The sequence below is a fragment of the Mauremys reevesii genome, linkage group 14 (assembly GCF_016161935.1).
Source record: "Mauremys reevesii isolate NIE-2019 linkage group 14, ASM1616193v1, whole genome shotgun sequence".
Taxonomy (NCBI): Eukaryota; Metazoa; Chordata; order Testudines; family Geoemydidae; genus Mauremys; species Mauremys reevesii.
This window is the reverse complement of record NC_052636.1, coordinates 39,232,013-39,236,975: the sequence shown is the minus strand read 5'-3', so window position 1 is coordinate 39,236,975 and position 4,963 is coordinate 39,232,013. Positions and strand designations below refer to the sequence as shown.

The following is a 4,963-nucleotide window of genomic DNA, read 5'->3' as shown; positions in this document are numbered from 1 at the left end:
CTGCTCCGGGACCCGCCGCCGAAGTGCCCTGAAGACCTGCTGAGGGGGCTCCCTGCTGCCGAATTCCCGCAGAAGACCCGGCTGCAATTTGGTGGTGGGTCCCGCTTCGGCGGTAATTCGGCCCCCACCATGGGTCTTTGGGGCACTTTTGAAGTAGGTCCCATAGCGGAAGGACCCTACGCCGACGAATTACCACCGAAGCGTGGGCCTCCGCCACTGAAGACGCTAGGCCCCTGGAATCCTCTTGGCGGCCCTGGTGTTTAGCTAGAAATTTTTGCTAATTTTACATATAGTGATTGCTGGTGGTGCTTGCAGCAGACTGGATAACATAATTAAGAAATGAAAAAAAATTTTTTTTTTCAAAGTCATAGTCATTTATCACATAACTGTACATCACACTGCGTTTGTTGCACCACTGGTATACATTGATTTTCTGGATAATTTAAAGAAAAGTAGAGATACCAATTCCAGGCCCATGAAAGATAATAGTAACACTCGACACAATCCCAGTGTTGGGACATCAGGGCCATCATTACATAGGAAACTTCAGCCTGTAAATGTGTCAGTACTGTATTAAAAAAAAAAGGATTCCTTTCCTTCCAATGAAAAGTTGACAGCATATCGACGCAGGTTCAGTCTGCCAGCTTTATTCATTCCTTCAGGATATCTGCCTGTCTTTAAGTATGCCAAGACATTTGCTATTTTTTCTTCAAAAGACTTCCCTGAGAATCATTTACAAGAGAAAACAGTTACTTAACCACAAACATGGCATATCAATGCATATAAGACTTAAAGTTGAGTTACAAGGTATGAGATGTAGATTGCTGACCTATAAGCAGGGTAAACCAAAATCAACGATGCATCAGTCATAGGCCAAACAGAAGACATACATAAAAAAATGTCAGGCTTGTGCATAATTTTAAAATACTTGTTAATTGGAAATTATGGCCATATTCGCCCAATGCAGAGTGAATGTCATCAGAGATGAAGAGATCACTACAAGATTGTAACCATGTATAGACATATTGACTCAGGACCGTAAATGTGACAGCATAAATATGTCCTTAAAAAAGTAAAACAAGCGGATTTTCTTGAAAGTAAGGGGATCTGGAAACTAAAGAATAAATAATAAACTAATTAACAATATATGGTGATATTCTTATGTCATATAACTAGAAGGAACCTTGAAAGGTTATCAAGTCCAGTCCCTTTCCTTCAGTAGCAGGACAATGTACTGTCCCTGGCAGTTTTTCCCAAGCCACACCTTTTTTTTGGAGCCCTGATCCCTAAATGGTACCCTTACGGACTGTCCTCACAAACCTGGATTTGGCAGGCCAATGCTCAAACCACTGAGCTACCCCTACCCCCGTGGGTACATATGAAAAATTTCTACTTACTTGCCATTATGTTGAGTTAATTTTCTGCTTGGTGCAACTTTTTTTGGAGAAAATACTTTTCTGTAAATCTGAAGATTATGAAAAAGAGACAATCCTGTAACATACACATATCATTATCACATCATTCCATGGCTGCCCAGAGGATTTAGGGGCCCTGTGACAAAGCAATTTTGGGGTCCCGTTCAATAAAAAAATTGCAATACTATATTCTCGTGGGGGCCTCAGCGGGGCCCAGGAAAATTGCACCACTTGATCTCCCCCACGGGTGGCCCTTGGAAAAAGAAACCTTCCGCATCGCAGCACAAACCCACTTTAGAGAAAACTTCCTTAGGAGGTATCACTGGTTCTCAGAATCAGGTAATGGTAAAAGGCAGTAAGGCTCATTAAAACGGTTGGACAAATTATTTCCGTCAGTGGGTTTTTTGGATCAAAAACTAGGGGTTTTTAAAACAGCAGAAGAAATTCACGGACAATTTCTGCTTTCCTTCGAAATTTTTTTTTTTTTTTGGTAATAGAAAAGCTGAAAGTAATCAGCCAAAACCTAAATATGGTTTGGGTTTCATAAGTACGTTTCAAAATATTTGATGCTTGCTGTGTTTGATTGTGTTAAGAAACAAAAAGTTCTGCTTGAAAAAAATCAAAAACTTTTGAACCACCTCAGCTTGTGACCAAATGCCTGAGCCCACCCAGTCAGAGGTTTTTTCCAGGTTTCTGATACTCTGCTGGCTTACTTGACTCATATGGGTCTCCATAACTTTGGGCTCATTTAGGGTAGAACATAAGAGCAGCCATACCGGGTCGACCAACAGTCCATCCAGCACAGAATCTTGCCTACCGACAGTGGCCCATGCCAAGTGCACCAGAGGGAGTGAACGTAAGAGGTAATGATCAAGTGATCTCTAATAGGTAATAATTGGAGATATACCAATCTCCTAGAACTGGAAGGGACCTTGAAAGGTCATCGAGTCCAGTCCCCTGCCTTCACTAGCAGGACCAATTTTTGCCCCAGATCCCTAAGTGGCCCCCCTCAAGGATTGAACTCACAACCCTGGGTTTAGCAGGCCAATGCTCAAACCACTGAGCTATCCCTCCCCCCTCTCTCCTGCCATCCATCTCTACCCTCTGACAAAGAGAGGCTAGGGACACCATTCCTTACCCATCCTGGCTAATAGCCATTTACGGACTTAACCTCTATGCATTTATGTTTTTCCTAGAGACTGGCTCCATGGGGTCCACTACAAACCGGAGACGGTTACGGTGGATTTGTCTTTAGTATAGACTATGTACATACTCCACAAACTGATCATTTGTGCTTGTTCCAGAATCTGGGATAAGCCTATGTTGTGAAAACTGACATGCTTAGAAATGCACATGCATGTGCATGGACACTGGTCGCTAAAATTCAATTAACCCAGGAGTTCTCCAACTGGCGTCGGGACACCTCAGGAGGTCACAAGGTTGTGGGGGGGGGGTCACGAGCTGTCAGCCTCCACCTCAAAGCCCGCTTTGCCTCCAGCATTTATAGTAGTGTAAAATATATCAAAAAGTATTTTCAATGTATGGGGTTGGGGGTCACAGTCAGAGGTTTGCTATGTGAAAGGGTTCGCCAGGACAAAAAAAGTTTGAGAGCCACTGAATTAACCCCTCTGAAGCCTCAGGGAATGTAGGGGAGGGGGTTGTCTCCCTTGGTAAGGTGGGGAAGAAGGTAGGCGGTGTAGGATATTGCTCTTCTCATGTGATTCCCTCAAGTGGCTAATTTTAAATGAAGCTACCCTCCCCTGAAATTAAATATATACTGTAATTTGGCATTTGAGAAGTGAAAGGGATGGTAGCCCTAATGGAAAAGCTAACAGCTTGGCTCTTCTGCAAGCCTCAAACTGCAAAATGAGCTTTAGGGTAGGGAAGGCTGTGCCTCCCAAACAGCCTGGCCCTGCCCCATCTGACCCCACCCCCTTCCTGCCCCCCACCGCCCCCCCCCAACTCAGACTCCCTGAACCCTTCCTCCTTCTTGTCCCCTCACCCCCCCCCACCTCCCACCACCACCACCACCCCACGACCCCAGCCCTGCTCCCTGTCTCCTGATTGACCCACCCCATCCACCCTCCTGCTGAGTCCTGACAGACACCCCAGAACACCCACAATACAACCCCAAAGTTCCCTGTCCCCTGACTTCACCCCACCTCTGCCCCCTCCCTGTCCCCAGGACTTCGTACCCCTTAGCCAGCCCCCCCCGGCCATAGCCCCTTAACCCCGGCCAATTACCCCTGGCGCCCCGCTCACACGGAGCCCCAGCGCGTCGTTTCCAACAGTCTCCCTGAATCGCTGCAGCGTGGCTCTTGAGCTACGCCACGCTCAGAGTCACGTGGTAAAGGGTGGGGCTGGGAACGCAGCCCCGCTGGAGCTCGCAGCCCCACCCCCTTACCACGTGTCTCTGAAAAGGGAGGTGGTCAGGCCACACCCAGCTGCAGCTGCTCTGAGGCACTACTGGATCCGCTGAGGCTCCAGAAGAGGGGTGGAGACCTCACACGTTCTCTTGGGGGGGCCCTGCAGAGCCCAGGGCTTGGGCCATATTGCCCCACTTGCACCCCACCTCTGTGTGGCCATGCCTCATTCTCATCAATGCCTTTAGTCAATAATTGTAATATAATTTAAGTAATCAACCCTAACATACTGTTACTTGATTATCTTACCAATTAGATCCCACCATCTAAATTGTTTTAAACCAAGCAAAATTACTTATATGTCAGCCAAAGACACATAAAAAAAACAGACCATGCACAGAGAAACAATATAGAAATTGGTAGCAATAAAGAAATCACCATGATTACAGGCTTGCAAACCATTTAAGAAATGACTACATTCTGAAGATTCTTTATTATTCATGCAGTTAGCCAGGAAGACCCTTATTATTTGGGTCCTTTTAACAGAGTTGCCCATTACTTGGGATATGCTCATTTAGTGTGGTTACTTGTCTTGGTTTTCCTTGATATTTCTCCTCTTCGGGGGGTGGGGGTAAGTTGTGTAAATCTATCAATGTACTGGTTGTGTGCCCACTGGAATGATTCAAACAGCACTTTCAAGCTGACACCCTTATTTGTCCCACAGTTAGCATGTCCCTGTCATCACCCTTATATCATAAGGAGAGCCAAACTAAAAGAAATTATATTCTTAAAGATTAATACCTGTGGTAGAAAAGGAAACAGAGAGATAAAATGAGGAACTCACCCACTCCAGGAAGCTTGAACTCGTGAGTCTGCATTGTTGTTCTTAACTCAGAATCTTGATTCTGTCAGGAGTAGATGTTGTTACCTAGGAAGTGGTGGAATCTCCAAGATTTTTAAGCTCAGGCTTCTGAAAGCCCTGGCTGGGATGATTTATGTGGGGATTGGTCCTGCTTTGAGCAGGGGGGTGGACTAGATGACCTCATGAGGTCCCTTCCAACCCTGACATTCTATGATTCTATTCTATGATTCTAAATCAGGCATACTTTGGGTCTATGCACACATGAGAATTCTTAATTGACAGTGAGGAAATGGTTTGGTAGAAAATATGGAATTGGTTGATGG

At 45.4% G+C, this 4,963-nt stretch overlaps 1 long non-coding RNA gene across 2 annotated transcripts; it reads right to left on the bottom strand.

The window, feature by feature from the left end:
* Positions 1-397: 397 nt before the first annotated feature.
* LOC120381806 lies at positions 398-4,697 on the bottom strand. Of its 2 annotated transcripts, none has more exons than XR_005588156.1 (3): positions 4,623-4,697; positions 1,398-1,465; positions 398-722 (listed from the first exon to the last, which is right to left on the bottom strand). It is a non-coding gene; the product is annotated as an uncharacterized LOC120381806 (long non-coding RNA). The 2 variants fall into 2 exon arrangements; XR_005588157.1 differs by lacking the exon at positions 4,623-4,697 and adding an exon at positions 3,660-3,743.
* Between the last annotated feature and the right edge of the window lie 266 nt (positions 4,698-4,963).